Source organism: Oncorhynchus keta, chromosome 4 (genome assembly GCF_023373465.1).
Source record: "Oncorhynchus keta strain PuntledgeMale-10-30-2019 chromosome 4, Oket_V2, whole genome shotgun sequence".
In the NCBI taxonomy this organism is placed as follows: domain Eukaryota; kingdom Metazoa; phylum Chordata; class Actinopteri; order Salmoniformes; family Salmonidae; genus Oncorhynchus; species Oncorhynchus keta.
This window is the reverse complement of record NC_068424.1, coordinates 37,673,629-37,686,783: the sequence shown is the minus strand read 5'-3', so window position 1 is coordinate 37,686,783 and position 13,155 is coordinate 37,673,629. Positions and strand designations below refer to the sequence as shown.

The 13,155-nt window shown below is 40.2% G+C and overlaps 1 protein-coding gene across 1 annotated transcript in view; it reads right to left on the bottom strand.

Moving 5' to 3' along the window:
- Window positions 1-11,214, bottom strand: part of LOC118374551 (cadherin-18-like) — a 352,667-nt gene extending 341,453 nt beyond the window's left edge. The window contains exon 1 of the mRNA XM_035760982.2: window positions 10,781-11,214. The gene's annotated coding sequence lies outside the window, so the exon portion shown is untranslated. The remainder of the gene's footprint in view (window positions 1-10,780) is intronic.
- Between the last annotated feature and the right edge of the window lie 1,941 nt (window positions 11,215-13,155).

The window sequence follows — 13,155 nt, the reverse complement described above, 5'->3', positions numbered from 1 at the left end:
CCCAGAGTGAACTGCCTCCTACTCAGTCACAGATGCTAATTTTTTAGTATTGGATAGAAAACACTCTGACGTCTCTAAAACTGTTTGAATGATGTCTGTGAGTATAACAGAACTCATATGGCAGGCAAAAACCTGAGAAAAAATCCAAACAGGAAGTGGGAAATCTGAGGGTGGTAGTTTTTGAACTCACCCCTATCGAATACAAAGTGGGTTATGGGTTATTTTACACTCCCTAAGGCTTCCACTAGATGTTAACCATCTTTAGAACTTTGTTTAAGGCTACTCGTGTGAAGGGGGGGGGGGCAGATGGGAGCTGTTTGACTGAAGAGTCTGCCTACAGCCTCGTTCTCAGTCATGCACTTTCACTTGAGAGGTAGCTCTCGTTCCATGGCTTTTCTACAGACAATGGAATTCTCCAGTTGGAACATTATTGAAAATGTATGATAAAAACATCCTAAAGATTGATTCTATACTTAGTTTGACAAGTTTATTTGACCTGTAATATAACTTTTTGAACGTTTCGTCCGAATGGACCAGATCGCGCTTTTGGATTTGTTTACCAAATGCTCTAACAAAAGAAGCTATTGGACATACATGGACATAAATTATGGACATTATCGAACAAAACAAGCATTTATTGTGGAACTGCGATTCCTGGGAGTGCATTCTGATCAAGATCATCAAAGGTAAGTTCATATTTATAATGCTATTTATGAATAATGTTGACTAGATTCCCTCCAGATTCCCTCTGTCTACCCAAGGACGCCAGAGGACAGAAATCAGTTAACCACCTAACTGAGGAACTCAATTTAACCTAGCACAATACCCTAGATGAAGTTGCACCCCTAAAAACTAAAATAATTTCTCATAAAAAACTAGCTCCCTGGTACACAGAAAATACCAGAGCTCTGAAGCAAGCTTCCAGAAAATTGAAACGGAAATGGCGCCACACCAAACTGGAAGTCTTCCGACTAGCTTGAAAAGACAGTACCGTGCAGTACCGAAGAGCCCTTACTGCTGCTCGATCATCCTATGTTTCTAACTTATTTGAGGAAAATAAGAACAATCCGAAATTGCTTTTTGATACTGTTGCAAAGCTAACTAAAAAGCAGCATTCCCCAAGAGAGGATGACTTTCACTTCAGCAGTGATAAATTCATGAACTTCTTTGAAGAAAAGATCATGATTATTAGAAAGCAAATTACAGACTCCTCTTTAAATCTGCGTATTCCTTCCAAGCTCAGTTGTCCTGAGTCTGCACAACTCTGCCAGGACCTAGGATCAAGAGAGACGCTCAAGTTATTTAGTACTATATCTCTTGACACAATGATGAAAATAATCATGGCCTCTAAACCTTCAAGCTGCATACTGGACCCTATTCCAACTAAACTACTGAAAGAGCTGCTTCCTGTGCTTAGCCCTCCTATGTTGCACATAATAAACTGCTCTCTATCCACCGGATGTGTACCAAACTCACTAAAAGTGGCAGTAATAAAGCCTCTCTTGAAAAAGCCAAACCTTGACAAAGGAAATATGAAAAACTATCGGCCTATATCGAATCGTCCATTCCTCTCAAAAATATTAGAAATGGCTGTTGCGCAGCAACTCACTGGCTTCCTGAAGACAAACAATGTATACGAAATGCTTCAGTCTGGTTTTAGACCCCATCATAGCACTGAGACTGCACTTGTGAAGGTGGTAAATTACCTTTTAATGGCATCAGACCGAGGCTCTGCATCTGTCCTCGTGCTCCTAGACATTAGTGCTGCTTTGGATACCATCGATCACCACATTCTTTTGGAGAGATTGGAAACCCAAATTGGTCTACACGGACAAGTTCTGGCCTGGTTTAGATCTTATCTGTCGGAAAGACATCAGTTTGTGTCTGTGAATGGTTTGTCCTCTGACAAATCAACTGTACATTTCGGTGTTCCTCAAGGTTCCATTTTAGGACCACTATTGTTTCCACTATATATTTTACCTCTTGGGATGTCATTCAAGTTAAGGTTAACTTTCACTGCTATGCGGATGACACACAGCTGTACATTTCAATGAAACATGGTGAAGCCCCAAAATTGCCCTCGCTAGAAGCATGTGTTTCAGATATAAGGAAGTGGATGGCTGCAAACTTTCTACTTTTAAACTTGGCCAAAACAGAGATGCTTGTTCTAGGTCCCAAGAAACAAAGAGATCTTCTGTTGAATCTGACAATTAATCTTAATGGTTGTACAGTCGTCTCAAAGAAAACTGTGAAGGACCTTGGCGTTACTCTGGACCCTGATCTCTCTTTTGAAGAACATATTAAGACCATTTCAAGGACAGCTTTTTTCCTTCTACGTAACATTGCAAAAATCAGAAACTTTCTGTTCAAAAATGATGCATAAAAATTAATCCATGCTTTTGTCACTTCTAGGTTAGACTACGGCAATGCTCTACTTTCCGGCTTCCCGGATAAAGCTCGAAATAAACTTCAGTTAGTGCTAAATACGGCTGCTAGAATCCTGACTAGAACCAAACAATTTGATCAAATTACTCCAGTGCTAGCCTCCCTACACTGGCTTCCTGTCAAGGCAAGGGCTGATTTCAAGGTTTCACTGCTAATCTACAAAGCATTACATGGGCTTGCTCCTACCTATCTCTCTGATTTGGTCCTGCCGTACATACCTATACGTACGATATGGTCACAAGACGCAGGCCTCCTAATTGTCCCTAGAATTTCTAAGCAAACAGCTGGAGGCAGGGCTTTCTCCTATAGAGCTCCATTTCTATGGAATGGTATTACTACCCATGTAAGAGACGCAAACTCGGTCTCAACCTTTAAGTCTTTACTGAAGACTCATCTCTTCAGTGGGTCATATGATTGAGTGTAGTCTGGCCCAGGAGTGGGAAGGTGAACGGAAAGGCTCTGGAGCAACGAACCGCCCTTGCTGTCTCTGCCTGGCCGGTTCCCCTCTTTCCACTGGGATTCTCTGCCTCTAACCCTATTACAGGGGCTGAGTCACTGGCTTACTGGGGCTCTTTCATACCGTCCCTGGGAGGGGTGCGTTACTTGAGTGGGTTGAGTCACTGATGCGATCTTCCTGACTGGGTTTGTTCCATGCATAACACTTGAATTTTCATCAACATTTATAATGAGTATTTCTGTGAATTAATGTGGCTCTCTGCAATATTACTTAATGTTTTGGAACTACTGAACGTAACACGCCAATGTAAAATACGTTTTTGGGATATAAATATGAACTTTACTGAAAAAAATATATGTATTGTGTAACATGAAGTTCTATGAGTGTTATCTGATAAAGATAATTTTTATGTCATTTTTAAATGGCTGGGTTTCTCTGTGAGTTGGTGGTGACCTAACATAAGCGTTTGTGGAACTTTCGCTGTAAAGCATTTTTGAAATCAGACACTGTGGCTGGATAAATGAGAATTGTATGTTTGAGAAATTTGATTTGAGATTTCTGTTGATTTGTGTTTGGCGCCCTGCAATTTCCTTCCGCAAGCGGAACCCCAGTCCTAGACAGGATAACTGTCACATTCTGACCTTATTTCCTTTGTTTTGTCTTTATTTAGTATGGTTGGGGTGGGCAGTCTGTTTGTGTTTCTATGGTTTTTCTATTTCTGTGTTTGGCCTGATATGGTTCTCAATCAGAGGCAGCTGTTTATCGTTGTCCCTGATTGAGAACCATATTTAGGTAGCCTGGGTTTCACTGTTGGTTTGTGGGTGTTAGTTTCCGTGTCTGTTTTTTTCACCACACGGTACTGTTTCAATTTTGTTATTTCACGTATTCGTTTATTGTTTTTGTATTTCAGAGTGTTCAGTGCTTTTGTTATTAAAATCGTCATAAATACTTACCATGCCGCATCTTGGTGTGATGCTTACTCCTCTTCAGACGAAGAAGAGGACATCTGCCGTTACAATAACTGTTATTATTATGCAAATAAAGCAATTTCCAAAGTCATATGTAGAACTATTGTTGCCATATTAATAATCAGAAATTTACTACATATGTATAAGAACTTCATGTCAGGTGTTGCTATATTAACCTATGTCTCACTCATTATTAAAATATGTTTTCGTCATTTTGAAGCTGCAAAGTGGTCTACTCTTCTATTTAATTCTAGACTATAGGCAGTATAAAGGTTCATATCTAGGAGCCCTCCAAACCATGTGCGTATGACCATAAACTTAGACTAATTCAACTAACTGTTGTAGTTTTTGGTTCTTCATCCAATATTTACCAAACATCAAATATTATTTGGTTGTCTGAGAGGTATTCAAAATACTATCAAATATATATTTTTTTCTGAGACCTGTATTTGAATATCAAAGAAAATAGTTGCCTTTCAGTTGAGACTCTATATAAACTATATTAGACTACCTTGAGTATTTGAAAAGTTGGTAAGTTCAAGTAAATTACAAAATATAACTATTTTCTGCCCAGACCTGATGTCCATCTTACTGTATAAAGCATGACTAATTCTAAGTGGCAACAACAAGCAAGTCGATGCGGCTCCAACATAAGTCATCAAGCTAAATGTCAGAGGGAGACAAAACATTTTAAGAGGGCTAACCTTTGAGGCAAAATGGTAAGATGGGGAGTCATTTAGTAGTGCAGAAGGTAGACTTGGGTTTTAATGAGTGTTGGTATGTATGATATAAATTGACTGTGGGTTAATGGTTAGAGTATAACCCAGGAGCTCCCCATTATTACACACACACACACACACACACACACACACACACACACACACACACACACACACACACACACACACACACACACACACACACACACACACACGGTCTACCTTGTTCTTTGGTTGATTAAGACCAAAAGACATTTACAGGATTACTGTCACGCCCTGGCCTTAGAGATCCTTTTAATTCTCTATTTGGTTAGGTCAGGGTGTGACTTGTCCTGGTATGGTTACCAATCAGAGGCAGCTGTCTATCGTTGTCTCTGATTGGGGATCATATTTAGGCAGCCTTTTCCCACCTGTTTTTTTGTGGAATCTTGTTCTTGTGTAGCTGCCTGTGAGCAGCTCAGAACATCACGTTTCGTTTTCTGCCCTATTTGGTTTTGGTGAGTTTCATATTTATTAAACATGTGGAACTGTGCCTGGGTCCATTCATTCTAACGAGCATGACAATTACTGGTTAATGGATTTGTGTGTAACTGTTATCCGTTGGGGAGGCACTTGGGTGAGTCCACACCCCTCTCGATTCAGATCAGGTGTTGTAGTAAAAAAAATTAAAGGCGTTTGGAAGTATTTAAGAAATACAGAAATACTTTCAAGTTCTTATGAACGGATATTCAATTGGGAGAGTTTGTTCTGAGAAAGGACCATTGAATGATATTGTTTATACACTAATAAAGATATACATTACACAGAAATAACAACAAAAGCAAGTCTCTGTTTTAACACGGTTTAGGTTACTACATGATTCTATATGTGTTATTTCATAGTTTCGATGTATTTCCTATTATTCTACAATGTAAAAATAAAGAACATCCCTTGAATTAGTAGGTGTTCTGACCGGTATTGTATATATTTCCACACTATGAGATTGGAATAATACTGTTTAATTATGTTGATAAACCAATAAGAATGAGAGTTCCAAACCTCTCTGCCAATAACAACTCATTATCAGTTTTCCCCTCCCAACTCAAACCAGTCCTATCTAAAAACATTTTTTTTTAAATTGCTCTTTGCTATAAAGATATGCCCCAGATTTGTGATGAAAGTGGAAGTGCTGGGCCATAAAAGCACATTTTATGGGTAGGTAATCATTACCATTAATCATACTGACAGACTTCTCTTTCCCACAAAGAATAGGTCATGGCTAAAGACTGTACCTCAGACATCGGCCATGAATACAGGTCCCTCCCCACACTCAAGGCTTTAGTTTTAGGTTTGTAGTTTTGTATCCACAGTAAAGATTTTGTGAAATTACCTGGGAGGCTGTGCAGCTTGTTGAAAATATAATGGAGAATAATGATATCACCATATTTGAAAGGGATGAAGGAAATCAATTAGATGCTGTCTTTTGAACTACAGCAGACAACCCGGGAAATCCCAGACAAATGTTATATTACCACTAATGAGAACTCATTCTGACCTCCCAACTCAGACATGCAAAACGAAAGACATGTTGATCTGTCTTCATTCCTTTGGTTGCCCTATCAATTTTGGTGTTCACACAAATGTACATAAACCCTGGACAAGTTTTTGGGATGGACTCAACGCATGTCAGAGCTGAATATCACAAATTTAGGTCACACAGATTGCTGCTGCTTCTGCCCAGGGACTGACTGGGACCATAGATCGGCCCAGGTATTTCTAACACACCTTTTTTTTCAACGTACCCACTGTGCTAAAGAGTGGACCAGCCCATCTGGCATTTGCCCGAACTGCCCTATTGCCAGTACATTTTTACTGCTACTACTGCTTGGTGAGCTGTGCTGGGCTGTGTTCATTGTTGTGGGTATCAGAATTGTGGTGGCCACTGGCTGCTGTCCTGCCGAGTCTAATTGTTATCAGAGTGATAACAAGCTGACAAAAGAGAGTGAGATACTGTAAAACTGCCACCCAAACCTTTGACTAAATGGCTGAATGTTGTGGTATAGGCAATATTGGGCTTGTGGTGTTGTGCCCCCTGTAAGATACTGTGTGAGTGACTGATGATGATCTGGACCATGTTAATGGTTATTAGACTTATTAAAATGAGTTTCAAGATTACCAAGTAGGTGTGGTACTTTTAATCCCCATGACATGAAAAACATACGCTTAGTCGTGTCTTGTACAGGTCTTATGTCAGTCTCATGATGACAAATACACTCTGGCTTGCTTCAACATGTCTGACAGCAATATAGAATGAATGTGTTTCAAAGATTACATGTGATTTATCTATATCTGTCGTGTACAAAGTGTTATTAAGGCCTCTTGCTGTGTTCACGGCTCAGTGTGATTAAGAATAGATTAAACACTTCACAGATCTTCTTGATGTTTAAAACAACCATGTGAAATCAAAATCTTTGAATGCATTTTTCATGAAGACGGAGAGGAAAAGCTTCAAAAGTGATGTCATGCCAAGATACAGATGATATTCCCCCACTACCACTCCTCTGTCTCATACAAACACAATCACATTCAGTGAATGTACATGAAATATAATTCAAATATATCACATTCTTCTCATCAATTGTGTGAAATTCAAATGGAAAACAGCTGAAATTCATTAATATTACACGTGAGTCACGAATGTTAGAGGCGTTTATAATTTTACCATCACTTCAAAAGATTGATGGAAGTCTGGGGATATTGCTTTTAGTCCGTCATAAATTCCTCCACTGGTAGAAAAACAGCACCACCACAGGATGTTTTTGAAATGACTCCCTAAAATACATTTAAAAACCTCCATAAGAGCTCTGCAGCCAGCTGGTGGCAAAATGTGATTTTCACCCCCTAAGAGATTGTTCATGTGGAACGTCTCTGAGCTACAACCTTGCGTAACTTGCTATGAAATCTATATGAGAGACATCTGACTAATGGTCTCCAGTCATGATAAAATAAATGAGAGAGCGAGCGAGCGAGCAAAGAGAGAGGGACTCCATGTCACGCAGAGGGTAAAATACTTTATAAATGAGAGCAATTGGTAATATCGGGACACCATTAGGTTCTAATCATAGACTGATTGCAAGGAAGAAAGGTGTTGACCAAGATAAACACACCCCAAGCTTTGAATTCACACCTGCAAAGATCACTACAGACCAAAGTTTGCCAATATATAGTGCAAGCATTGTCATTCAACAGAGCACACAAATTGAAAATTAACATTTTCCCAATGAGCAGGTGATGTCCTCCACACAAACATGACAAATGTGGAAAGCTCAAAATGTGATGTATAACACATACTGTAACATTTGCAAACGTAAAAAGTTATTTTTTTTTAAATCCACTGTAATTGTACTGTAGAGCATTCACACAAAGTCTCCTTATTGCCTTTGAATAGCAAGCAGCAGCTGTGTAATCTTACATGCCTGCTGGAGGCATTTTAATCAATAGTTATGATTCATAATGCTGGCTGTACCGTACCAGTGAATCATACAGATGCAAAGGCCTCTCCATAACAACATCATCAGTACAAAATAAATGATCATGGTCATTGTGTCAGCAATATTTTACAATGTGTTACTTATGATACTTTAATTACTTTGACTCAACTATTCCAATATGCCAAATATCCATTACACATCTCAGATATAAAGGGATAGAGACTTATATTTAGATTTAAACATGCATGTAACTTATACCTTCAATATAAATCATTACACCAGTCAGACTATCCTTCCTTACTGAAGTGTAAAATCTAGACAGTATCACAGTGAGAACATACTCTTTGAAATTCAACTGTGTTGACAATGCTGCCTCAGACTTGCTTCGATGTACCTAACACTTCATTGGGTAACTCATCAGGTAGTAACTAACATAATTGCAGCTCGGTTTCTCTTCCTCTTCCAGAAAAGAAAATCCCAAAAGTATCTCCTCATCAATTTACAGTGGCTTGCAAAAGTATTCATCCCCTTGGCATTTTTTCCTATTTTGTTGCCTTACAACCTGGAATGAATATATATATATATATTTTTTTTTGGGCGGGGGGGGGTTCTATCATGTGATGTACACAACATGCCTACCAATTTGAAGATGCAAACGTTTTTTTTTGGTGAAACAAAGAAGAAGTATGACAAAAAACAGAAAACATGAGCTAAACTGAACTTGAGCGCGCATAACTCTTCACCCCCCTAAAGGTCAATACTTTGTAGAGCCACCTTTTGCAGCAATTACAGATGCAAGTCTCTTGGGGTATGTCTCTATAAGCTTGGTACATCTAGCTACTGGGATTTTTGCCCATTCTTCAAGGTAGAACTGCTCCAGCTCTTTCAAGTTGGATGGGTTCCGCTGGTGTACAGCAATCTTTAAGTCATACCTCAGATTCTCATTTGGAATGAGGTCTGGGCTTTGACTAGGCAATTCCAAGACATTTAAATGTTTCCCATTAAACCACTCGAGTGTTGCTTTAGCAGTATGCTTAGGGTCATTGTCCTGCTGGAAGGTGAACCTCTGTCCCAGTCTCAAATCTCTGGAAGACTGAAACATGTTTCCCTCTTGAATTTCCCTGTATTTAGCGCCATTCCTTCAATTCTGACCAGTTTCCCAGTCCCTGCCGATGGAAAACATCCCCACAGCATGATGCTGCCACCACCATGTTTCACTGTGCGGATGAGGTTCTCGGAGTGATGATACGTGTTGGATTTGCGCCAGACATAGCGTTTTCCTTGATGGTTAAAAGCTAAATTTTTGTCTCATCTGACCAGAGTACCTTCTTCCATATGTTTGGGGAATCTGCCACATGCCTTTTGGCAAACACCAAATGCGTTTGCTTATTCTTTCAGCGATGGCTTTTTTTAGACACTCCTCCGTAAAGCACAGCTCTGTGGAGTTTACGGCTTAACGTGGTCCTATGGACAGACACTCCAATCTCCACTGTGGAGCTTTGCAGCTCTTTCAGGGTTATCTTTGGTCTCTTTGTTGCCTCTCTGATTAATGCCCTCCTTGCCTGGTCTGTGACTTTTGGTGGGCAGCCCTCTCTTGGCAGGTTTGTTGTGGCCTCCACAACTTTGTCCCTGACCAGTTTGGAGAGCTCCTTGGCCTTCATGATTCCACTTGCTTGGTGGTGCCCCTTGCTTAGTGGTGTTGCAGACTCTGGGGCCTTTCAGAACAGATGTATCTTTACTGAGATCATGTGACAGATCATGTGGCACTGAGATTGCACACAGGTGGACTTTCCTTAACAAATTATGTGACTTTCTGAAGGTAATTTTTTGCACCAGATCTTATTATAAAAGGGAGTGAATACATATATATATATTTTTTTTTTTAATTTTTGGAATCATGTTATTTTTTTCATTTCACCAATTTCAACAATTTTGTGTATGTCCATTTAAATTACAGGTTTTAATGAAACAAAATATGAAAAATGCCAAGGGGGATGAGTGCTTTTGCAAGGCACTGTAAGTATGTTACCATCCAAAAAGGGGTGTTTACAGGGTCACCGACACTCACCCCAGTGCCTGAATGATGAAACAGTAGAAAACCTTCCCTCAGTCATTCTCTACATAAATCAGTCAGGTATCAGTGTATATACAATGTTGAGAAATACTATTTGTAGCCAACAATAAAATATCTGATTAATGTCAATTAATTATCCAACATATAGGCACGAGCACAGCAAAATACATGTTAACAGTATGTGATTTCAATTCTGCCTATTCACAGTGCTGGGATGTGCACAGGAGACATGGGCAATTTTCTAACTAGCAGAAGTGCCGCTGTCCAGTTTCTTTTGAGCTTCACCAAGAGACGAGGGAGTGAACACTCATTGTTACGCTAGGTTTGCCTTCTCCTACTGCGAGTAGATGTAGCAGACCAGGCATAGCAGCACAATACCTAATTTCACACAATGCGTCTGGGTGGGGACCAAGCCCATATAACAACAATAAAAAAAAATATTCAGAGACCAGAACTTCAATTTTGATTCGCAAATTGCCATCATCTTTTTTCTTCACCAACAGACATTCTCCCATTTCTGAACTGGCTCAGTCTCCACATACAAAATCAAACCAGCCAGACTTTGACATGATTCAAACAACAAATGAACATTACATTTCCAACAGAATCCAAAGCTCATTGAGGTAAGCAGTCTTTTTTTCTCTTACCTGTGTACTTTGAGTGGAGACAGCGGAGCTCCGTCTCAGTGAATGATACCTCAGGTAGGCTGTGATGGAACTGGAGTGTAACCTAATATAACATCAAAAGCAACGGCAGCGTACGGCAGCAGCAGCAGTAAGAAGAAGAAGAAGAAGGCAAAGAGGAGAAGAGGAGTAGGAGGAAGGTGCGAACGCTGAATTATGGATGTAGAGAGAGAGGAAATCCTGTGCTGCCCGCCCTCACTCCCCAGATCGCAGGGCGTGAATCAGCACTCGCATGAATCAAACGGCTCAGTCCACTGAAGGGCTCTGGTCTTGGCACTGAGAGACAAGAGGAACGGAGGGAACTCAGCCAGCGGCTGGATGGGGAAGGAGGGAAGGAGGGGGGTAGGAAGAACAGAGCAGTAGAAAAGAAGAGAGGAGCAGTGGAGAGTACACAGACACATTCCTCCTCAGCCAAACACTCATGTCCTCGCATCACACTCCTCTTGCTTGCTGTGTCTCTCTCTCCTGACTCCTTGCTCACTCACTCACTGAACACATTCTCATTACTCGTCTGAATAATCAATCTAGCCTGACAGCTAATAGTCCTATATTTTAACCAGCCAACTGATAACAAGAATGTTGTGGCCTGTATCCCAGGTTACGCTTCGCTAGTAATTGAAGCAATAGTTTTTTACCTGCTGTGTGATTTATAATTTTAGCAAATGAAAAAAAAGAAAATCCATAAGAATGATTACTCACTTGTATATTAATTCTGGGGGCAGAAGTGGCTAAATCAAATGTTGACTGACATTCAAATGTGTGTTTTAACAGTTTGTCACAAAAGATTACCCTCATTCCATTATTTACAAACCAGTTATTTTTCTAATGCTCCGATCAAATCCTCTCACAGCAAAATGGTTCCAGTTTTCAGAATAAACAGTGTGTGTGTGTGTGTGTGTGTGTGTGTGTGTGTGTGTGTGTGTGTGTGTGTGTGTGTGTGTGTGTGTGTGTGTGTGTGTGTGTGTGTGTGTGTGTGTGTGTGTGTGTGTGTGTGTGGGCAGTAGTTTGTAAACAAAGCCAGAGCCAAAAACATTACTGAGGAAATATTTCGACTGATTCTCAGCCCCTGACAAATTTACTTTTTGTTTTTTTATTCATGGCATTTTGGTTGAGTGGTGGATGATTGAGCGGCTTGACCTCATACATTTAAGACAGTGTACCATGTGGTGCCCCATTGAAATCCAATAACTTGGATACCAGCCTTGTGTTATTCACGCTTCATTCCAAGCAAGAGCAGTCGACTCAAACTGTTCGTCTCCACAATCCATACCATCTAGCGTGATGCCTCTTCAGGTGTGCATCATTATATTGGCGGCGCTGAGCATTTGTCTCCACCGAAGCATGCCCTTAGCTTTGTGATTGAGCTTAACACCTGTGTTTTCATCCCGTTTATGCCTTGTTGAACCTATCTATACCTCTCCCTCACGCAGGTGAAGGCTCCTTCCCTGTTAAGTCAAACTGTCAGGAAATGAGCGAGGCGACGTCAGCAACTCATCTCCCTCAGCCACAGCCCAGCCATGCGTCTGTAATCAATCCCCTAGCCGTGTTGCTGATTGGTGCTGCTGTGTCAGGCCTGCCGTAGGTAAGTGATCAGCCCCCTCTTCAGGATATACCAGCCTGCTGTTGATCAATTGGCCCATTAATACTCCTGCAGAATGGATAACAGGCAACACAGAACAGGCAATGGGTACGGCTGCTACAAACTCCCCTCAAATGGCACCCTATTTCCTTTATAGTGTACTACTTTTGACGAGGACACATTAGGACTCAAAAGTACTGTACTATATCAGGAATAGGGTTCCATTTCGGATGCAGACGCCTTGTTGAACAGCCTTGTGGTTTGATTTGGTATGCTTTTACAAAGCTGATATCACCTGCACATACCAACAGAACTAAATTAATCTCAGACAGAGAGAATGTATACACCTGTATGTGAATATTACATTGTATTTCATTAATCACATAAAACAATTCAATATGGGGGAAAATACTACCTTCCCAGAATGCATTAGTTTAACCCTCAAATTGACCATAATCCTTTAAAAATAAGCTAAACAAAGAAATGGGTGGTGGAAATGTAATCGGTTGTCCTAAGCATTGAGGTTAAAGAGTATATGAACATTATTGTTTGCAGATAAAAGTCAAATATTCTTTGTTATCTGGAAGTGTGACCTGTCACATTCAATGTAACTCTCTTGTTCTATGACTGGGATTTCTTTGAAATGCACTAAATTTGAATCAACTTCCTGTCACTCAAACTTAATTCCAATTCTATATCCTGTGGAGTGTGGCCAATTCAATTCAAATTCAGTTCCCAAATTCTGAAGTGAGCACAACTT